Source organism: Phasianus colchicus, chromosome 1 (genome assembly GCF_987193195.1).
Source record: "Phasianus colchicus chromosome 1, bPhaCol1.hap1.1, whole genome shotgun sequence".
NCBI lineage: Eukaryota > Metazoa > Chordata > Aves > Galliformes > Phasianidae > Phasianus > Phasianus colchicus.
The window spans coordinates 134,592,307-134,616,522 of NC_143436.1; the positions used below are offsets into that span (position 1 = coordinate 134,592,307).

Consider the following 24,216-nt stretch of genomic DNA (forward strand, 5'->3'; position numbering starts at 1 on the left):
TTCAAAACTAAAGTTACCCTGCATTAGGTGGAAAACACTGAGATAGAAGAAAGCAGATTGTAAATGAGGAATTGCTCCTGCCAAACTGCAGTCCCTGTCACATGAAGCCATACTATTTTGTGTGTGAGGTGAAGTGCTGTTTTGAAATGACTTCAGCTGATCGTAAAACAAAAATGATGTTGTAATTGTCACATAAAGGCTCCTGACATAGCAGGGGAGAAGACTTCAATCTGTCGCAACCTGTTCTCTTTGAGGAAGAAAAGGTGACTGTGAGAGTGTTATTTGGCAAAGAACATTGAATCAGAAGCAGTAATACAGTCCTTTTTCATTTTTTGGATGCATTTACACTTGCTAATGTGCCACTCAGTGCTCTTAAAAACTTAACTCTTCCTTCCCACCTGGCAGCAAACTGAGAATCTACTTTCCTAAAAATGTGCCAGAAAAATGCAGCTTCTTCAGAACCAAAGATTTCAGTCAAATGTGCATTACAGCAGCTAAGACAACAACTCTTTCACTGCCCTGCGTGTGGGCTGCTCTCCATGTAGGACATTCCAGTTGGGGCATTCCTGCACAGCCCTAAAGCAGAAATACTACCTTTGCATTTTCCCATCTCCACACTTCTAAAAGGATCCAGTCTGCTGCCAGGAAGCTAGTTTATGTGGCAAACAGGGCTCAAGCAAGATATAAAGGTGGCTATTCAGACCCTCAGGCTTTGGCTGTAAAACCTACTTTATCTTTAGGGAAGCTGGGGAATGCCAGTGTAGGACTGAGTGAACCTCCATAGGAGCCTCTTGGTGCAGAACAGTAATGCTGTACAGCCCTGACAGACAGATAGCACCAGGCAGCCACATCGCCATGAAGGATTTCCAAAGGAATTCTCCAATGGGGCAAAAACTGAGTGATGCTTGATATTTTTGCAGACAGGGAAGGGAAAGATGCTGTGAAAAAAATCTCTTTTACATGCTAAGTATAGCCATAACCAGCAACAGTATATCATTCTGGATCAGAAGGACTTGCAGGGCATAGTAATGACTTTCTCTCCTGATCAGAAGACTATCCATAGCTACATGACCCTCACCCTCACCATGTATCTCTCATAACATGCATCAGTGAACACTTTGGACCCAAATGTAATGTTAATATTAAGGAGTAGGAGTTTTCAGGTGATAATTAAAGGCAGGATTAGATTTAGGATGAGGGTTAGGGTTGAAAACAGATGGGTCTGAGGAACTTGGTCTGCAGGTACAGCCAACAAGGCCTGCTGGGCTACAGCAAAGACTAGTCAGCTTTTTTACTGGTGGCTTTTTTACTGACTTTGTTTGGCTCCATATTGGGCATAGAGTTCACATGCTCTTCTCCACAGCACAACTAACATACTGTTCTTCAGTCCCAATACCAGCTGCTTTCATCCATCCCTGACAAGCTTTCAGGATTTACCACTTAACACTCCTGCAGCCACGTGTCCACCTGTTGCCTCTAACACTAGCCCTTGGTCTCAATGTATTCTTGTGGCCCATATCTGCTCCAGGGTTTTTCACAAGCCATTTGCTCTGGTGTTTGTACACAGTTCAACCTAGTGGGCCTCCAGGGACTTCTAACTTGCTAACTTCACCCTGTGTAACAGACACTTGACTTTAGGTCATTTGGGTCAAGGAGGACCCAGGTACAATAAGAGGTTTGTCCCAGAGCCTGTGACATTCCAATCAGAACTGTTGCTTTGTGGGATTCAGATAATTGCAGATGATAGAGGCAAGAATGCTAGGATACTTAACTCATGAATGTATGTTGCATGCAAGTAAACAAAACCTAGAAAGCTGTAAGCTGCTTGAAATCTCACATCAGTGATTGGTGGCCACTTGCTCATTGGTTCCAGCTGAACAAGTCATTGACCAGACACTGTTCTTTTCAGCAGCAGAGACACAGTCTCAATAAACTGTTACTTCTTCTGTCTCTTTAAAGTAGGATTGCAGCCTTCAACAGTGTCCTTCCTACACTATGTGCATGTGAATCTTCATTAGCTTCTAGATGCCTCCACCCAGAGCAGGACAGCCCTTGCTGTAACATGTCTTTTTGGCAAGGCATGGCATCCATGCTAGTTTCAGGTCATTTCGTTCTGATTTTGCATTGAAGCTTTTTGTATGAACAGCAGTTTCATTTCAGTAAGCTAATAATAGCCCTTAAAATCTTACGTATCTGCAAAAAAGAGTCCCCACAGCTGCAAACTGAGTTTAAGTTTATTCTGTGCAAGGGTGAGTAGCGAGGATGAATCATAGAATCACAGAATCACAGAATGGTTTGGGTTGGAAGGGATCCCAAGGATCATCAAGTTTCAACCTCCCTGCTGCAGGCAGGCCCACCAACCTCCAGATCTGGCACTAGACCAGGCTGCCCATGGCCCCATCCAACCTGGCCTTGAACACCTCCAGGGACAGGGCATCCACAGCCTCTCTGGGCAGCCTGAGCCAGCAAGTCACCACTCTCTCTGTGAAGAACTTGAGATCCAATCTAAATGTTTCCTCCTTGAACTTAAAGCCATTCCCCCTTGTCCTATCACTATCTATCCAAGTAAAAAGTTGATTCCCCTTCTTTTTATAATCCCTTTTTAAGTACTGGAAAGCTGCAACGAGGTCTCCTCACAGAGGAGATGGATTAATTACTTTTTTTTCTCAAAGCCCCGTTGTAAAATGGGCACCTCATGGAACAGATATGAGCTTTATGCTGTCGTTGGCATTTTGACACTGATTTTGACAAAGTGGAAATGCAGTTAGTGTAGTCAGGGTCATTGTAGTTGTTCTATTAACATGATGCGTGTTTTCCTGGGCATTATCTCCAAGCTATTTTCACAATAGAGCTCAATCAATGTATCTAATTCCCGTTCACATGCATTCATTTTACTTACCCGTGAAAACTGATGTTACCAGTCTTTGATAAGCACTTAAATTAATTCCTTCCAGACGTTTCACTTAATGCCTTTCATCCTGATGGAGTTGAATTAGCAGGACTAACTACTTAAGAGTACAGAAGAAGAAAGTAAAACATTTTTGGATTAGATATTCAAGACAGGTTTTCACATTAGCATATTAAATCCATAAAGTACAGGTGTTAAAAAGGACTTTAGTTACCCTCTAGTTAGAAACAAGCTTTTGGTATGAGCAGAACCTGTGTACCCTAAGACACAGGCTTCCCAGGTGGGTACAAGAGCGTTAGACAAAAGGATGCATTCTCAATGTAATTCAAAATGTAGAATTATTTTCCTCAGTTTGTTAAAAACAGCCTTCAGAACCTCCTTGCTGCTCTGCCCCAGCAGGACCATTTCCCCATGTGAAACTTTGATACTAGATTTGATACTAGAAGGTCTGCAGTTGCACCAGAAATGTAGAGTATGAGGCAGCTCCACTACATGGCTTTACTATGGCTCTCTTACTGGAGATTATGTGTCTGCCAGTTCAGAGGAGATGACCCCCAAAGTTTTGTGATTTAAGGGCGTGAGCAACCTATCAGGGACTCACTATCCATCACTGGTCTCCAGAACTGGGAAATTGCATTGTCCCTGCAGTGCCTCCTAGATCAAAGTCTCAACCTGGTTACTCAGTGTGGGAGAAGAAGCAACAGGTCATTTAGGACTACTTATACTGGGAAACACCCACACCAATGGACACCACCTGCAAGTAACTTCTGTGTTATGTGCAAATGAGACACTTCTAATGTGGAGAGCTGTTACGTATCTTACATCTAATTACTTTTTACTGAAGATTTCAGAAAATTCGAATTTGTCCAGTAAAGAGAAGATGTATTTCAGTTTTCCATTAACCAGATGCAGGTTGAGCTGAATGTGGGTATTTACTGATACCTTCAACAACATATTTTCTCTCTCTTCTGCTTTCCATTCCCTCCTCATTTATTTTTTTTTCAGTGCAAAATAGGAAATGTAAATTTGGAAAACACGAGAAAGTCTGGAATGTATTTGAGAAACATACTTTGTCAGATTGAGCAGGAGAATGTGCAATGTTTAAAACAGTGGCTGAAACTTTACCCTTCAAAGTATTTTCCATACAATAAAGTATTTCCAGATAGATTATTATGAAGTCACTATGCTGTATTAGCTATATTCTGTATATGAATGCTGATTTTGCAAACATTTCTTCTAGAAAGATGGATTTCTGTCGTATGAATTTATGCATTTTGATCTTAAACCTGCTTATATAGTGTCTCTGAATCTTAGGAACCTTGCTAATGGGTCAGTAATAGCACTACTCTCTTTCCATCTTTCTAGTTATTTACTCATTAACTTTACTGCTTTAGAGATATGTCAACTAGCCAGAAACGTCAAAAAGCACTTTGTGCGCATTACAGCTCTGTCTTTAATACTAGGCCTTTTTCACAGTGTTCAAAAGCCAGGATTTTTTCTCTTTTTCTCAGAACTATATCCTTTTTTTCTCAGATATACATCTAGAGAATGTTATATGCGCAAACAAAATTAGGCATAATACTGTTCTTATTCATAAAGAGGTAAATAAAATTTAGTCTTAACATGAAACGTGGAGGCATTTCAGTTTTTCCTTAGAGGGGAGAAAAGCTCAGGAAACTGTTATGTTTTATACGTGAAGGCATTTCCAGAAAACATAAATCTTTGTCTGGACTACATTTCTGTGGCTGAAATCAGTAAGTATATAGGGCTAGATGTGCTGAGGTGGGAACGTGCATTAGGAGTGGGCAGCAACAGGAGCCACGGAGGGTAGAGCAGTGTAGCAGCAGTGTAGGAGGGTAGAGCAGAGATGTAGCACCTCTGGAAACTTTTTACTTTTGGGAAGTTTTTGCCCCTTAAAAAAAGAAGAAAAAAAGTCATTTGCATCTGTGTTCTCCTAAACACATCTCTGCTGTCTTTCAGAAGCAGAAAGAATATATCCGAGCGCTTTGTCATGTTCCCTCCTTTTCTTTCATGTCTGCTGAGACTCATAGAGTCATCCTCCCTTATCTTGTAAAACGTGGTGAATGCAAATCAGCATCCATTGCAAGCTCAAGGTAATTTAGAAGTAAAGGGAAAAGGCTAACTTCCATGGCAACTTTGTCCTGCAGGATCCCTACAAGAAAAACTAGTATAAAACTCCAGGGGAAACTGGTACAACATCATAGCATTTGTTTACCTAGTCCTTTCTAAGCTTTTTGCCGTTCTGCTCTTTCTGTTAAGGACCAGCTCATCACTCAGATTTGTTTCTTTCCAAAAAAGGGCAGAATCTTGCCCATGTTTGCATCTAAGGAACATCCAGCATGGCTTAGTGAGAGGATTTTAGAGCAGTTCTGTTGCTGACCGTCTGCATAGTGCAACTATTTCAGGAGGGCTTTGGTTTACACCAGAGACTGGTAGCCAGCCAGCAGAAGCCCATGCTGTGCTGCTTCTGCCCTGGCTTTATTTTCTGCCTGTGCCCTAAGCACACAACCTAAGAACCACGGGTTTCTCTGAAGTCCTAGGTCTTCCCTAGTCACTCTGCTGTGGTACTGCCTCGTGACTCTATGAGGTCAGCAAGGAGCCAGTCTCCACCTCCCTGTCGCTGAACATCAAACCTCAGAAAGCAGGACAGGCAGAGGGGGTCATTCGCTCTTTGTGCTATCCTATTGTTTTGTTAGCATTTAGCATGCCTCTGAAATAGGGCAAAATGCTTTATTATTTCCCAGATTTCCTGAGGCTGCGTGTTCCAGTGATGGCATTTGCCACTCACCTGGCAGGGGATCAGATATGGGCAAGAGAAGCAGAGCTTGAGTTAGATATTGCATCGACTCAAGTTGCTTGTGTGTGCTTGAGTAACGACAATGCTGAGGATAGTGAAGAAGAATCCCCCAGGAGCAGAACATGAACGTTAATTATAGGGGGGAAAATATATTATTAACATCAGACCGCACACTACAGGAGATCCCAGTGTGACTATTAAAGGAAATTAATTACCACCTCTCTTTACCTTTCAGATCAACTCTTCTTTATAATGAGAATAATTCCTTCTTTGTTACCACTGGTATTATCAGCTGTGTGAGAACAGTTTTTCCTGGTATTCCATTCACTGGTATTGTGTATCTGTATAGTCTGAAAATAAATATTTGCAACAGATGCATTGCATTCCCTCTGAGGGGAAGTCCCACAAGCCTGGGCTCAGGCTCTGTAAAACAGATCGACGTGCTGAAATACTGCTTCCTCTGTGCTGATAAGTGTGAAATAGCATCAAAATCATTCTCTGTGGCAAAACCAGGAGCAGGATTTAGGAGGTAGTACAAGAGACCTCTTTTCCATTCCCATTCCTCACTTTACATCAGAGTGGTTAAAAGCCGGGAGATATTCTTACTTTTTAAAAACTAATCCTGCTTCACAAACCCTTTCCCAGATCACCAGTGTATTTTCCAAATACATCTTGTGTAATCGCACACAATACATTTTTGCTGGTAAAGTCAGAATTGAGGTCAAAACTGGACTAAAAGAAAACTCATTACAACTTCAACATCCGTAATCCACCCTGAGGAGAGAGATGAACGCAGTGAGCAGGCTATGCATGCATTGTTTCCATTGTGCTCTTGATTAACTTGTAATTCACAAGTGAGGGAGTGTGAAGGAAACTACTGAGTGATGGAAGGTCACCAATTCCAAGAGGAAATAAACGATGTATAGGCATCCCATTCATCACTTTATTTGTGTAACATCCTTTTGGAATCTGTCTCTCTAGAGTAAAGCCCATTTAAAATCTTCTAATATTTTGCAAAGACAAGGCTGGAAGCTTGTGTAATCTTAGTGACAAAAGAATCATATATAAAATCCACATCATCCCAGGGCTGCCAGCACCTTTTTTCTTGGGGAGGCCCCTAATTCTCCCAAATTCTTCCTGGCTGTCCTTGGATAGAGGCCAGAAATGCTCACGATTCTTTCAATCCCACATGAAGATCTGCTATCACCCTATTATTTCCAGATAATAACAACCCTGTGTGCTGCTGTATGGTTCACCTTTGCATTCCAAGGAGCATCAGTTTCTCAGAAAATCCTCATCACGGGCATGGCTCTGATTAGTGTCAGGTTCCCTAATTCTGGTATCAAGAAATACTTGAATGCGTGCATGATCTCCTCTCCTCATCCATAATTGCACCCTCAATTTTTACGGAATAAATTTATTAATGAGCAAAAGCTGTACAGCAAAGAAATTGCATCGATTGCTCCCTTCATTTGTAGAATAGCAGCTACCCCTCAAATGAGCAACAAACTCCTGAACCGGTAGCTTCTTTTATCACGCTGAAATGGAAGCAGTATAACAGTAGCTGGTCTAACTGTGGAAATAGAGATCAGCATTTGTATTGGCTATTTGTAAAGGCTGGAAGAGTTTGGCTAAAATAAGAATCAGAAACAAAAAGTGGTTGGTAAAACAGACATCTGTGCCAGACAGAGAAAAGACCTGTGCATAATATCCCCAATCTGCTTCTACTGTTAAAGTAATACTATAGCAATAGGACAGCTAGACATGATTGAAATGCTCTCACACTTTATTTTCTTCCACAGTTTATTGCAGAAATAATAAACACACTGTGCTGCACAGAGTCAAATTGACGCACGTGATCTTCTGCATTATTGGTGGCTAATAGGATTGCTCTGGAGCAGGTCAGTGCACATTCTCACTTTCAGTTACTTTGGACAAATGCAAACTAAGTGTACCGTGAAAAATTTCATCACAGAACATGGCGTCCAAAAGATGATGTATGTCACTACTGTGATATTTTTATTATGCCTCAGAGGAAACCCATGTTAATGCACAGCTGCAAAAAGAATCACAGGTTTTAGAGGAGAAAAGATCCAGAGTAACTAATGTGGACTAGCATTTTCTTTCATGTATACCAGCAGAGCTGCAAAAATGCATGAGGCAGGACATCATCTGCTTTTCTCCACATACAATTTATTTTTCAGTGGGAGATAGGATTGATTTAAGTCTTATCCCTGGATTTTGTAACAGTGCTTATGAGGAAGGTAGTGAGTTGCTAGATAGAGAAATAAGAGAAAGCTGTGGCATGCACACAGGATCTTGAGGCATGGAGGAATCGAAACATAGTATTAAAATTAATTCTTAAACTCTGCAGAGAGTTTTTTTGTTCAGCCCGCTATGCAACAAATAGAGGAGTCATGGCATGACAAAAAAATCTTCAGCCCAACTGTCACATCGCCAGGGTGGATGGAGCTGTAGGTAGTGGGCACATTCCTTGTCCAAAACGTGATTCCTCATTAGCAGGAAACCTGTCTGTGGAAGGGCAGCAGCTGCTGCTCTCAACTCCTTCCAGCTCTGCAGTAGCGGCTTGGCATACAGGGTTAGGCCATAATTCCAAGCCAGGTTTACAGGGCTTTTGCTCCTTTTCTTTCAAAGGACTTGCTGCTGCTTCTTCCTGATGTGAGAGCAGAGCGGCCTGATCTCCCCCTCAGGACTGTGAGTGAGGGCAGAGAGGCCCAGCCTCCTCATCCCAACTGAGCACTGCAGGAGGCCAATCCTGGATGGGGTGATGCTGCAGGAGAAAGAGGGGAGGAGAAGGCTCTCCCTGGTGGAGGGGGCAGATGTCAGGGCAGGCTGAACAGCTTCACAGACTCCAGAATGGGACAAAATCCAGACTGAGCCAGAGATAATTGGTTTGATAGTCGAAGAATAAGGAAGCAGCAGATGTCTTTGAATGCATGATAAGAGCAACAGGTCAGACTTGGCTCATGGTGATTAGGTTTTGAGATAGCAGTAGAAGAAGCCTGTGTTCAGAAACTTGGCACAAAGCTACAGTCCTTTTTTGAACATCTCTTTGGGCTGACAACCTATGATCCCTCTTTTTTTTCCCCCCTATGGTTTTATGGTATGAGAGTGTCTACTGCGGTCTGCACTTAAGCCCCTTAGGAGCAGACTAGAGAGGGAAAAGTATCTGGATCTATGAAAAGGATAATACAGGGGAAAGTATCAGAGAGCCTCTGTTTTCCACAGAGTCTTCTTAAATGTGCCTTACCATTGACTCAAATATAGATTGATATCCATGGCATAATCCGTGCAGTTCCTAGCAGCACCTGCATTTCTTTCAAGGTTTCTCACCCACTCTTTGCCCAGCCTGTTATTTCTTATCCTATATGACAAAAAGCCATCCTAACAGCCAGGGAATTGGAATGCAATGGGAAATAGCTGAAAGCTAGCAATGAATTTAGGAGCTGTGCTAACCATTTGGAGATTTATTCTCTTCTTTTTCCTGGATAATGGGTAAGTTAGAACCTTTCAATATTTCAAAAGAGTGCAGTAGAAAATATCCCTGGGGACAGGCTGTGTAAGCTCAGATCCTGTATCTGAAGTCCAGCACCAATATTTTCTCTAATGAAAAAAGTAATTCATTCAGCTAAAAGAGAGTGAGTTTGACTTTGAAAATTAAAATCAATGCTTTAATTCAATACGCATACAATTACCAGCTGTCAAATGGCATGTAATGCACTTTTACTTGGGGAAATAAAAACACCATCACGAAAGACCAGAAAGGAGGCATTTGACAAATGTTAGGGTTTTCATTATGAACATTTTTGGTGTTTTTGAAAGCAATGCTGCAAAGTTAAGCATCACAGATGACAGAACATTATGCAGAGGGCATAAAAGGACCGATGGTGTTTTTCAGAACACATATCACTGCTTCCTGTAATGTTCTGTTGTCACAAATATATGGTGATTAGCTATTTATCAGAGTGAAAGCACATCATAAAACATTCCACATATCATTGAATTTCTAATAATCTGTGTCACTGTAAAGATTAATACATTAAGTCAGTCCACATAACTTCATAAAATATGCTTCTTTGCCAAGATTTGTGTTGGCTTTGGAAAACAGTGGATGAAATGGGAACATCTACTCTTGTTGTCTGGTCTGTGAAATTACAGACTTGTTTTTTCTCTCTGGGACAAAACTGTTTTGAGTAATAAGAGTGTCCCCAGTAGTGTTGTCAGCATGGGAAAATCTCACCTGCCTGGTTTATGAATACAGTCCTACTTAGTCTATATTTTGGGACATGACTTACCCGCATTGAAGCCTTGCAAATCCTTTCACCATGTTAAGGCACACTGAAGACCAGCACTGTATATCAAGGTCAATATTTTCAATTTTGGGTGCTGAGAGTTCGGCACTGAAATCCATATTTAGTCATCTAACTACTTTTCTAAACACCCACATGTTCTTCAATTTCAGTGATTTATCACTACCTGTGTTTCCACCAATCCTTCCCCAGAGCCCCGTGGTGTCTAAGAATACACTGGAAGTTGTATTTTGTTTGAAAGATAGCTAGAGTAATTGCTGTTTCTGGAGGAAAAAAAAAAGAAAAAAAAAAAAAAAAAGGAAAAGAAAGATATGAGCCAACCTTAACATTGCAAAAGGGAAATTGTTTCAAATCACAGAAAACAGCTGAAAATCCATCCACATATTCATGCAACTTAAACATACTCCCATCACTAGCTTAAAAATCTCATGTTTAAAAATGTTGCCCTGAGCCCACTCAGAAATGCATGATTCAAAATGAGATTAATGATGAATCCAAAGGAAGTATAACCTTCTCAGGTTGGAGTGTGACTGATGACGTGCAGCACCAGTTCAGTGGGGAAGGTAGGAGTTCATTTAGATTGATTTATTAATGTTTTTCACAGCATCAGTAAAATACTTGATAATTAATGGCAGAGAAATATGAGTTCAGCTAAAATCTTCCATAAATTAAAAGTATTTAATTTAATAGTAATTTAGAGGATTTTGCAAAGTGCCAGAGCAAGATAACTGCATTTGCAGAGGAGGCAAGATTGAGAGAACTGCCTGCTGGACTGATGCACATAATGTATCTTTATAGCCATGCGATTCACCATTCAGCAGTAGAACTACTATCCTTCCCATCAATATTTCCACGAAGCGAGAGAAAAAGGTATATCAGGAAAAATGTTCTCTCGCATTTCATTCTTCGCTCTTTAGCTGACTAAAAATTTACTGCACGCCTCACAGTACAGTTTAGAACTCGGCATTATTTCTCGGGATAATGTCAGTTTTAAAATAGCCTGGAATTAGACTGTGGACAAATCGAAGCTGTTCATTCCAGTAAAACATTTCTGAGTTAGGAGGAGATGTGTGAAGCCTTTTAGTGGCTTTCCTATCCCAGCACCCTTCACCAAACCTAGCTCAGACCCTTTTGCCCACCTGAACAGCAGCAGCTAAACTCCATCACTCCATCTCCTTATGGCCCATATGTACACTGAGCTTTATGTGGCTTGGCTGTTCTCACAAGCACCCAGACACACATCTCCAACAGATGCAGCATGTTACTCATGGCAATGCTGGTACAAATCCTCTGAGCCACACACCAGGTCCAGGATGAGGAAGGGGTATTGAAACAGAGTTGGCTTGCAGATGGGAGGAGGTGCTGGCTTGGGGTGCTGTGGGGAAGGAGACACAGGGCAGGGATGAGATCAGAAGAACCTATGGTTGGATTCCCAAAATATGCATTTCAGCCATTTTGGCTGCCAGAGGTTGGAGCAAGAAACTTGTGTTTCTTGACAGCGGGTAGGTTGGACAACAGTGGGGCAACGTGTAAAAGGGTAAGTGATATATTAGGCAGATGTGCCTTGCAAAAGTGCTCATTAAAATTTCTGTGTCATCTTCACTAAGTGAATAGAGAGCATTTCACTTAGAAAATATAGGTTTTATTTTTCCTGTCCTGTGTCCTCAAGGGTGAGGTGATTAAAAACAGAAGGTGAGAGTTTTCAAAGGAGAGAACTACAGGGGTGGGACTGAGATTTGGATGAGGATTGCCCTCTTTTTCCAACACCCATTTGAAAAAGCTCTGCTCTGCTTTGAGGGATTTAAGAGACTCCTCGCTGCCAATTTTAGGAGTACTGGAACACGTTCAATCATAGACAGAAAGGATAAAGTGTACTTAATTCTCTGCACTTTGGGGTGGTTTACATTGGCACAGTCTGAAAGGTTTAGAGTTCTGAAGTTTACACATTCACAAAGTCTCGGTGTTCAGATTTAACATCATGTACTTTTTTTTTTCACTTGAAGTAGGAAACAATCAGCAAAGTTTTTTCAGGAGCTTGCCTTTTGAAGTATGGAAAGCAAGGTGAATGGGGGGGTGAACACCCAAAGAGGACCAAATATCGCTCTGATTATATAAAAAAAAAAATCTCCATACCCAAATACCCCATAATAATGTGGCAGAAGGATGTATGAAAATAAAGTGAAGTGCTGTCATATTGGATTTTATACTACTTTTGTCATAGTTTCTATAAATTGATATCTTTTCTGCTGACACTAAAGTTGCTATAGTTTCTATAGACACCCTCGAGACTGCTTGAAACCCAGCAGACAAGAGCAGCAACAGCACCCCCGTGACCAAAAATCCTGATCCATCTCATAACAAAAGCTTTTTCCTGGTTTCCTAATAATGCCATCAGGATACCATTTTTGTGAGGATTTTAGGGACTTTCCTCTTTTTCCCATCTGAAGCCATAGCCCTGTGTCTGCCTCTCCCAGGTGTTTTGCACGAGTCTGGAAGCCAGAGGGATCTGACCTATCAACCTCCAGGGCTTCCTTCCAGTTGCTTCCATCTCTTTTCTCCTTTTTCTCTTTTTTGCTTCTTTTCCTCCTACATCTAGCCATCATGTGCAACATAGTTTTGTAACCACAGTCCTGCTTCACTGCTTGTTCAAAGCTGGATCAGGTAGAAGAGAATCACAGAATCCCAGAATAATAGAATCATAGAGTGACATAGGTAGGAGGGGATCTTAGCTCCAACCCCCTGCTGCTGGGTTGCCAGCCTCTAGATCAGGCTTCCCAGGATCCCATCCAACCTGGCCTTGAATGCCTCCAGAGATAGGGCTCATACAGCCGCTTTGGGCAGCTGTGCCAGTGCCTCTGAGTAACAAATGTCTTTGAAATATCTAACCCAAATCTCTTCTCTTTTAGTTTAAACTCATTCTCCCTTGTCTCATCACTATCAGATTACACAAAAAGTTGGTTCCCCTCCTGCTTGTAAGCTCCCTTCAAGTTCTGGAAGATTGCAATGAGGTCTCCCCAGAGCTTTCTCCAAGCCAAACAAGCTGAGCTGCCTCTGTCTCTCTTCATAGAGGAGAGGTGCTACAGCCCTCTGATCATCTTTGTGGCCCTTCTGTTGGCCACAAAGCTCCAACAGCTCTGCATCCTTCTTGTGCTGGGGGCCCCAGGCTTGTACACAGTGCTACAGATGGGACCTCACAAGGGCAGAGCAGAGGGGGACAGTAACCTCTCTCTCCCTGCTGGCCAGCGATGTTGATGCTGCCCAGCATACAGTTGGCCTCCTGAGCTGCAGACACACTGCTGGCTCATGTGTAGCTTTTCATCCATCAGGAACCCCAAGTCCTTCTCCGCAGGGCTGTTTTCAGTCAGTTCTTCTCCCAGTCAGTACTCATATCTGAGACTGCCTCGACCCAAATGCAACACATTGCACTTGGCCTCACTGAACTTCATTAGATTCTCATGTGCCCACTTTTCAACCATGTCCAGGTCCATTGCTTGATGTCTTTTCTTTCTATTGTGTCAACTGCACCACTCAGCTTACTGCAATCAGCAAGCTTGCTCAGGGAAAACTCAATCCTGCTGCTTATGTCGTTGATAAAGATGTTGAAGAATAGATACACTGTAAAGTATCTTACTTTCTGCAAGGTAGCTAGTGCTGATTTTTTTTATATTACCTGGGAAAATCATGGTATGCTGAAGGTGTTCAGGTCCTATTTTTCCATCTGTGGTGGTTCAGTAATGACCATGACACTGTGTTTGAAATAACATGCTATTCAGTATTAATAGAAATCTTTTTTTTTTTCTTTTTTTTTTCTTTTTTTGCCTCATGATTTTTACCCCTGATAATTATGAATGATATGTAGGAACATGAAACAATTCAGGCTTTATGAGACACACACTTAGTGTGCGGATATATGACACAGATGGCAAATAAAACAGCAAGTCAGCCTGACATTCTGACAGCAAATTTGCTTGCAAGTGGGAAGGGTAAATGCACATTCAGAACTGAAAGAAGCACCCATCATAGCCAAAACATGCTTTCCTACCAATATCATTTGGCACAGAAAAGATTTGTTATTTTGCAATTCTAACTTTCACAGTACATGAGGTGAATCAGCAGATCAGTACCTCACTATGGTTTTCAGAGTGCCTTTATTCTTTCTTTTCAAAGTTAATATCTGACAGAGGCATAATTTGATGCTTTGCTATAGGGCTTTTAATGACTTTTCTGTTTCTGGAACACAGCAGCTGAATGAATATGCTAACATTTAAATGCACTTTATACTCTCTGGACTATATCCTGCATTTAGCCTGTGTTCAAGAGGACATTATGTTGAAACATTCTGAAACCTCTATTCCATTTTAGTCAATAGGGAGAGTTTCCTGTGAAGTAAGAAGTAGGGAGATGCTTGAATATAAATAAAAAAATATAAACAAAAGCAGTTATAGTTTGCTCTCATTCCTCCATCTCATCAGTTTAAAGCTGCTCTTATGCCAAACAGCAATGGATCACCAGAATGCATCTTGGCTGAAAAAAAAACAAGCCTGACAACGTATTTTCTTGCATGTGAGCCACATGGAAGATATTATCTAGGGCCAGATCCATTTTAATGGATTCTAAATAACTTGATTCAGGACCAACAATGTATCTAAATTAATAATTTCAGATGCTGCATTTGTACTGAATGCACAACTTCAGCCATAAAATCGGTTGTCCTAAGCATTACTCAGGATCCCCCTTTTCCAAGCAGCACCCCTCAGAAGAGTTGCCTGGCAGGAAACTCTGCCCTGGGCACCCCATAAAGCAGCACTGGCTGCTTCACGAGCTCCCCGTGCAGCACTGCAACGCCACGTCACACAACACAGAGCTGTTTCACCACAAAAATAGAACATCTATCAATTACGGTTGAGGAGACAAACCTCCCTACAAAATTCAGACAAAATCCCCTGCCACCGCTGCCACTGATATCAGGAAAAGAGAAACAAGGTGCAGTAATGACTGATGAATTGGACAATTTCCCATGCAGGAAGACAGTGTTGCCCATTAAATCTGGATTTGTACTGTATAAAGGTTATACAGAAATTTCTGCTAGTTCTGTACAGGCTTTAGACTGTTCTTTTCTCACACTCTATTTGTTTGTTTGCTTGGGTTTTGCTAGTTTTCATTGTTGTCATTTTTCATCATGCTAACCTATAAGAGTTATCATTACCCAAAATAAATAAAAAAAGAACAGGAAATGTGATATGTTCAGTGCAGTGAAGATTTGATTTTTTTTCTCTCATAGCATTTTGCTTTTCAAATCACTCTATTCCCAGTAGCACAACAAAAATCATTTGCTTTAATGCAATTGCTAATAACGATGGTATCAACACAAACCTCTGTTTGTTCATATGTTGAGCTCATTGAATAAAGAAGCTTATCATTTATCTGTGTAGAAGCTTCTAATTAGTTTTCTGAATTTACTCCAGAGATTAATGGGCAGATAATATTTAATATATGCTTTATTGTTTTCATTTCTTTATTGAGATATCTGAGTTTGTATGCTGTTCCACCTTTGATATTTTACTCTCTCCATGTTAGTAATAGTGAAATATTTGTCTGCAATCAGATTTATAAAGAATTCCACCAGCCCACTGCTACTGAGTGGTGGTGGGTGGTTTGTAATGTAGGACACAGCAAGTTCTACTCTGTCAGGGATTATAAACCACGCTCAGAAAAGGCCATTTGTACTGGTGTCACTTGCTGGTACATTTCAAGATTTCCAGCAGCTGGATGGGTAGATGCCTTCTCCTGCTCACACACCAGATGAATAGTTTGTGGATTTAGGCATTTCTTATTTTACTGAGATTTTGTTTGACCTTTTCTCCCAGCTGCCTCCTTTTTTCCCTGGTCATGACCACCAGGTATGGTGCACAGCTTAGCAAAATAAGAGGAAACAGATGTATCAGACTTCAGTAGTAAATCATACCTCTATAGTGTGTCTGCCTCGCTGGTTTGGCCGGTACCAACTGCATTCATGGAAGACGTGACACACTTCAGAGCATGCTGTTTGAAGAACTTGATCCAGGGTAAGCATAGGCAGAGCTCCTCTGGCTCCTTGCAGCAGTGCCACGGAATGTGGTGGTAGGGTAGAGTGGTTGTGCTTGCCAGGAAGGTGCTGGTGGGCTCCTTGTGGTAGCTGGGCTCCTCTGAGTTTCCATGGTGAGGACTGTGAGGTGCTGACATAGCTGCCCAAAGGAGCTGTGGTGCCTCATCCGTAGAGGCACTCAAGGCCAGGTTGGATGGGGCCCTTGGCATCCTGATGTACTGAGGGGGATTGGAGCTAGCTGACCTTCAAAGGCCCCTTCCAACCTAAACCACTCTATGATTGCATGATGTCCCCCTCCTGCCACATGTCTGGCCACTGCAGTACTGCTCCTGAAACCTGTCGCTCTCCTCTTCACTCACCATTGCTGGGAAGAGAAGCTGAGCTTAAGATGCTGAGTTCATCTTATTTCTTGTGTCTTGGGAGAAGATGCATATTCCAAGTGCAGATAAAAGAGAACGAAAACCCTAAGTAAACAACAGCGCATCATTTTTATTTAAAACTGTCCTATGTAAATATAAAGTTCAACATTATGGGTTTGTTGTCCCGGTAGGAGAAGGATTAAAATGCTTATTAATGGGATTTAAAAGCAGGAGTTCAGTTATATTAGCTACAAAAATATAATTATCATAATTAAGATTGCAAAGCACTAATGAAGCTCTTTAATAATTATCCTTTTTCCTCAGAGATTAATTTTGTAAAACCTGATTTGAATTTTACAAGACACTGGAGAAACTTTGTTGGTGTAAAGATGGGAACCGCTGGTACCAGGAGAGGGCTGAGAGCAGCAGCACTTGGCACACTGGTGGGATGTGCTGGCACCAAGGCTTGGCCTGCACTGGGAGAGACTCGTGGTCACAGATGCATTACATGGTGCAAAACATGAGTGCAGCCTTGGTTTGATGCTGTGTCTGAACTCTCAGTAGGCTTACAGACTTGGACATGAAACTATGGGACAGCAATGGGAGAGCATCCAGTCACAAAGTCCTTGCAAACAGGCAGACCATGCATCTCTGGACTCTGGATCTCTCTAGGCTTAGGAGTGCCCAGCCAGACTCTGAGCTTGATCTTGTCAGAGGTGACCTTAAAACCCCTTAGCTTACATGATTAACCTGCAAGAGAGACCGCAGGTGGTATAGGGCAAGAGCCTGTATGGTCACAGGCTTATGAGGTGCCCCCTGAGAGATGAGAGAGACAGCAAATTCTCAAAATTAAATGACAACAAAGTGTCCGTTTAAAAATATCTCCCCAAAACAGATTTTCATGATTCATCTCCCTAGATGATTAAATATTTAGTTCTGCTGACAGGAATATGATAGTTACTATAGAGCAGAAAATTTAGTGCAGTGTGTGAGTTATAAGGAGATATGTTATCAAGCTGTTAACACAAAAGTGATGGGATTATTGGTGTTGATATCTGTATTTCTTTATATTGTGCAGGGATTTTTTTTCCCTGTACAGCAGCAGATTTAGGCCACAGCTTTGCATTTTCTCAGGACAGGGAAGCTCTTGCTTCTTGCATGCTCTGTGCAGTAGCAATTGTGTTTTGTCACAAACCTCCTACCTCCAGCTCCCATTAGTGGCAGAGCAGCTGAGTCCCCCGTGGTTGTCACCTTGCTGGGACATCTGTGAAGATGGAGAAGGCCAAGAAAAGCACTCGCTGTCCAGCTTGAGTCCCAGGCTTCACTCCATGGAGACGGGCCCATCAGGAAACAATTATCCAGGCCCAGAGCCTTTGAAAGAAGAGTAACTTAGTTCCTTGAGAGCCATCCCTGTATAGTTAACAAACAGACAAAAAGCGGGGGGAATGAGACCAACCTATTTCAGCTTCTGGATATTCTGCTTTACACCATAGTGCAACTGTAGCCTGTTTAATTGGATGGAAAGGATTAGAAGGATCTTGTCAAGGCTATTGCTGCTGGGAAGAAAAAAAAAAAAAGACAGTGACTTTGACAACAGTCCCATCAGAAAAGACTGATTTTCTGTTTTAGTGCTTCCCAGTTAGTTCGTGCCAAACAACACAACACAACGATCCTTGAGATTTCAACAAATAAATCTTCAGAGTGTTATATTCACATATCTTGCCAGTTTGCCTGTATTGGCTGAGCGTTTGACCGTCAGATCATAGGTCAGATGTTAGATTATTCTACTGATTTAAATATTTGCAGGAGCAAATAAACTTTAACAGATTTTTGCAACTGAGAATACTTTATAACTGAGACATTCTTCCTTCAGGGGAAGGTTTCAGAGCTAATAATCACAAAATAATCTGTGCAGCTCTACCTGTACGTTTAGCCCTGAATTTTGCAAAAATATTAGTACGTGGGAGACTTCTTACAGCAGTATAGAGTTAAGCACATGTTAAAATCTTTGTACATTTGGGGTTTCTGATACTGTGAGGATTAAAGTTTTATGAATACCTAAAACAGATTAAGAACATGAGAAGCAGAGAGAGAAAAATACATTTCTTATGCTGTTAAGGGCCTTTCTCATGACAGGATTTTTTCTTCTTCTCTCTTTTTTTTTTTTTCTTCCAAACTCCATAATAAAGTGAATATTCTTTTAAATTGATGTCTAAAGATGACATGACAGATGCATGACATACAGTGATGCAATGTTAAAATGTGTACCTCATGTTCTTTTCTCCTTGATGGCAGGTTTATAAAGCAGGAAAGATGCCAGTGTAGAGAAGACGGTGCACAAGGTGTTGGTAGCATAGAAAAGAAAAAAAAAAAAACCATTAAAATAGATTTCAAGAATATATGTTATGTAGGAACTTATTCAAGGAGCACGAGGATGTTCCTGGTAGTAGCCAGCTGAGTAGATCCAGAACCACTGGACAATTTGTGTTGTAAGCGACCACAGTCAGTCTCCAGTCCAATCTCCTACTCAAAGCATAGCAGCTCTGGGGTCAGGCTGTGTTGTTCAGGATGTCTTGTCAGATCCTAACGGCCTTCGAGGATGGGAACAGCGCAGCCTCTCTGGGCAGTCTCCAGTACTGCCTGGCTGTCCTCATGGGAGAAGTTTCTCCTCTCTTCTTTCAACTGATGCTCATTATTTCTTCCTTTCCCATTCTGCATTGCCATGAGGAGCCTGATTCTAGCTCATCAACCCTCTGTAGGTTCTGGTGGGCCTGCTAGGTGCCTCAAAGCCATCCATCCCTTGTCAGCAATGAACCATCCCAGTTCCCCCAGTCTTTCCTCATGAGGAAGTGCTTCAGGTCCCGCCACTCTGTGGGCCCTCTGATGAATTCCATCCAATCTTTTCTGTGTTGATGTGTCCAGAACTGGATAGCCCTACCCTAGATGTGGTCTAACAAGTGCTGAGTCAAGAGGAATAACCTTTTCCCTCAATCAAGTCATGCCCCTGTTCATGCCACCCAGGGCACAAAGTCACACCACCACCTCATGCACAGCTTGCTTCCTACCAGGACTCCCAAGGCTGATCCACAGCAGTCCATCTCCAGCCTGTACAAGCATCAAAAGCTCTCCCATCCCAGATGCAGGATATGGCTGTGGTCCGTGTTGAACTTCATGAGGTTCCTGTCAGCTCTTTCCACCAGTCTGATTGGGTTCCCCTGATGGCAGCCCTGCCTTTGAGCGTGAAGCCAACATAAATGACACCCAGTGCTCCCTTCCCATCTACAGATCTTGTCATTTATAACAGACAATCGGGTTGCTCTGGTATGATTTACTCTTGGTAAATTCATGCTGACTGTTCTCTTTTATGTGTCCAGACATGTGGTCTGTGGACTTACCCTATAATTTCCCAGGAACTGAAGTAAGGCTGACTGCCTTTTTGTACCCTGTTGCTTTGTGGTTGATTTTGTGTTGTTGTTGCTGTTAAAGATGGGCATATCAGCCTTTCTCCAGTAATGAGGGACCTCCCTGAGTCTCCACAATCTCTCAGAGATGAGAGAGATAAGTCCAGTGAGGACAGCAGTAGCTCTCCCACTATCTGCAGAAGCCTATCATGCGCCACCAGCTTGTTGGGTCAAGTTGCCTCAAGGTCCCTTGAGTTCCTTGAGCTGATCCTCAGCTGTTGCTGGTCCTTCTGCTCCTCCATGATCCTGCCTACAACACAGAGTCCTGAGTGACCTTGTGGGGGAAGGCCAGGACGAAGGCATCAGTATCTCAAACATATATTTCAGTATCTAGAGGAGACTGTAAGTAAGAAGGGGACAGCCTTCAGCAGGATCTGTTATGATAGGACAAGGGGAAATGGTTTCTAACTGAAAGAGAAGAGATTTAGATTGGATATAAGGAAGAACTTTTTTTACAGTAAGGGTGATGAAGTACTGGAACATGTTGCCCAGACTGATAGTAGAAGTCCTTCCCTTGGGTCAGGCTGGATGGGGCTCTGAGCGACCCGATCGAGCTGTAGGTGTCTCTGCTCATTGCAGGGGTTTGAACTATAAATAACCTTTAAATATCCCTTCAACTCAAATGATTCTGTGATCACTTTGCTGCCATTAGTCCACCCACCCATCTAGTTTTGTAGCAGTCCTTCCTTATTCGACCTTCTACTACTGTGGTATTGCAGAACAAGCTCTTCTTGTCGCCATTGATGTTCTCTGCAAGTGTCAACTGTAGGTGAGCTTTGGCTTTCCAGACACCATCCCTACATACCCAATAAACTTAATACAAAAAGGCAGTAACTGCAGTGGATGATTTGTCATCTCCTGCCACATTGCTCATGCACAACCTTTGATAAAAATCAGGTTGTGCATCCTAGTTTTCTAAGTCCTATTTTTCCTGAACTTACAGTAGTTACACACTGCCCAATTCTGTGTAGTTTTGTAAGAATGGAGGAATACACATATGCCAAACCAGTAATGATGTAGCCTTTAATTGCCCCATGCCTCAGTTTCCTTGTTAAAACGCACCAGTCAATTCCATCCCACCATCCCTGTTTTGCCATATCCCTGCTTCTACACGTGTTACCCTTCTGTGAAAGGGCTGGTCCTTCTCCCTAGAAGAACAGGCTTTTCCTCGTGAGGGCCATGTGACAAGCCAAGGTCCCACTCTGCAGGAGAGCAGGCTGTGAGCAGACCATTGCAATCACGTCCTCTGTTCATCACACGCAGCAATGTTACCGAACTGACCTACTTTTTCCGTCCGCCCACGGAAGGCTAATCCTGTTTAGCATTGCTGGAAGGGGACGGGCACGCGGAAAAGTGCTCGGAGTTATACAGATGGCAGTCTTTGCTGATTAATGTTACTTTAATTTGTTTGCCTTTCTGTTTGCAGCCGTGTGAGGGGAGAGCAGCGTGGGGCTGGACCCGGGGATTCACTTATCCTGCTCACTGAGGTCTGAGTGGCATTAGCCATTCGGTAACAATCATAATAAGGAAGATAACGAGCATGCACGTCCTGATCTCCGTCAGGGACGCCAGGCTCTGCACAAACTTTACGCCTTGCTCACAAGCTAGAGATAAAGGATGCCCTGCGCTCACCCTGGCTGCCCTCCCTGAAACATTGCACTGCTGGCATCATCTGTGCTCCTCCTAGCTCAGGCAGATGCAAATGATGCTGCACCTATAGGGGGCTCACCCATCCCGCACCCCGAAATCAAACTGCCACCAGGGCAGCAGGGGAAGCTGCTAAATAGCTCACAGCAATAGGTGCAACACTTCTGATGGACAGAAAAGAATACCTTTTCTCACTAAATAAAGAATAAAATCAGAGTACAGTGTGAGCCCTTACTTCTTCTCATTATAATTTCATAACCACTCAGTTGTGCTACCTGTGAGCAGTCTTCTGCCAACCTCAGTTTGGAAGAGAGGAGCATTAATTTCTGTCATGTTACATCATTTTCATTGTCTGCATTTGGATTATTTTTTTAATGTCTGTTTTGCTTTAAGCAAGTCACCATGTAAAGATTCACTGTAAACATATGTGTGAAATGCGGATAATCCCATATTTACACGAGGTCCAATATTTCCTCCAAAAGTTTTCTTCTTTTCTTTTTGTGTTGGGTCTTCTTTGGAAACCTATAAACAACCTTTTCTTCAGTGCAAGCAGAATGTAGTAAACCACTGACTAAAGGAAGATCAAATTGCACACTGTCAGGCAAAGACAGTCATAGCTCTAAACCCGGACTCGTACCGTGCTGCTGGAGTTCTCCTTTGATTGTAAAAATAGTGATTCCCATAACAATTGCAGCATTACATGACCTCTAGTAACTGCCAACTGCCTTTCTCCCACTGAAAAAGCACAGTGCCTTCTCAAATGACAATCTATATCACAAGGAAAGTGAGGTTTTTTTCTTAAATTCTATTCAGTCTATTCTGTTTGCATTTTCGTACATCAGTTTGGATTGGTAGTTATGTCCTGTAGTGTATTTAGCTATGGATTCTGTGTGTTCTCGTAACAGCACAGTGATTTCCATCTGAAAACTAAATTTGGAGGGTTACATGAAATTTGTGTATGAATCTTTTGGTTTATTCTGATTTGCGTTATATGAATCCTTCCTGTGTGTATGCACCACAGCTGTCACAATGGGATGTCTGAGTGCTTCATCCACGTCAGAGAAACACAGAACAAGGTATTGTAAATGTTCAGACAACCATTTGTTGCCTGTGACTCCTCGTTTCCCATTTGAGGTTGGATATTAGGAAACGTTTCTTCTCAGAAAGAGCAGTGATGCAGTGGCATGGGCTGCCCAGGGAGGTGGTGCAGTCACCGTCCCTGGAGGTGTTCCAGAACCATGTGGATGTGGCACTGAGGGATGTGGTCAGTGGGCATAGTAGGGGTGGGCTGCTCGTTGGACTGAATGATCTGAGAGGTCTTTTCCAACCTTAATGATCCTATGATTTGCAGTTCTTTCTTCTTTCCTCCCAGCAAGAGAAAGGAAATACTTCACTTTTCAGCCCATGCTACCTCCTATTACAGCTCTGCCTTAGCTGAGAAGAAGGGAGTACAGCTGCTACTGCTGAGACTCAGCACTGCTCCCCAGTGTAGGCAAGCACCCTCCAAAGCCATGCTGTGGAACACCCATGGGACAACCCACCATGCTAGAGAGGAAAGGGGAGGAAGAGCCCAGCCTACCCCCTAAGCTGCCTGGTGTAGGGCTGGAGAAACACAAGTGCTGTGAGTACTCATCAGGCTTCCCCCGGCACAGCCCTGGGCCTCTGGGGGAGATTTACATCTCTGTCTTCCTTACTATCAGCAGAGGGATGTAATTCAGCTGAATTAACTGAAGGTGATTGAAAATTCCTGTTAAATGTCAGGCTGATTTGTAGGAGCTGAGATTAGCTTGCCACGTGGCAATTTACTGAGGAATCGACAGCTGCTTGCTTGTATTTTGAGCATCAGTCATGTTACAGTATATCCTCGTGAGCAGTAGTAGGACAGCAAGGAGGGAAACCAACCTCCCCTACACAGAGGAGTTTAACTCACTGAAAAACATGCTTCCAGAGTACCACGAGGTGTTCCTGATCAGGACCGGAGGAATTTTACAGTGTGAGCTCTGTGTCCACTGGGAAAACGGTGTCTCAAAATAAACACATGCAGTCTTTTTTATGGAGAGTCCCTGCAGAGAGCTGGAACCATCCTGGATTACTCCTTTCCCAAGCAGCAAGTATCTGTATGAATGAATGGGGGGAGATGTTTGTGCTGTAATTCTCCATCTGATGACCAAGCCAGGAGTGCATGGTTTTGTTTTCTGGATGTCCTATTTCCCCACTAGCTGAAGAAGCACTCATTTTGAAAAACAGAAAAACTAAAAGGAAAACATACAAAATAAAATATTTCTATACATGTTGTCATGACTTAAAGCCCTGATGATGGATTTACAGTTTGTCCAGACTCCTCCTAGGAAGGGAAGCCCTCTGGCAGACCTCAGTGGCCCAGGGGTGGGGAGGGCCATGGTTTGCTACAAAAGGAACCTGGCTACCAGGCTGATGTGCAGCTAGCAACGAGCTGGCCCTGCATGTTGGGAGCCAAGCAGCAGTGCCAGATTCTGCTGTATCTATTTTACAGAGACCAGCTTTAATTTCAGACGGTACATATGTACCTGCAAACGCTGTTAGCAACATTTATGATGCGCTGGAGATTTTGCCGTGTGAGCAAACAGA

At 42.6% G+C, this 24,216-nt stretch overlaps 1 protein-coding gene across 6 annotated transcripts in view; it reads left to right on the forward strand.

The window, feature by feature from the left end:
• The window catches only part of NPAS2 (neuronal PAS domain protein 2), a 97,470-nt gene that overhangs the window by 21,712 nt on the left and 51,542 nt on the right, over window positions 1–24,216 (forward strand). The window contains exon 2 of one of the 6 annotated variants that reach the window (XM_090127472.1): window positions 7,529–7,627. The exons of the other annotated variants lie outside the window; for them this stretch is intronic. The gene's annotated coding sequence lies outside the window, so the exon portion shown is untranslated. The remainder of the gene's footprint in view (window positions 1–7,528; window positions 7,628–24,216) is intronic. 6 annotated transcript variants of the gene reach the window in all.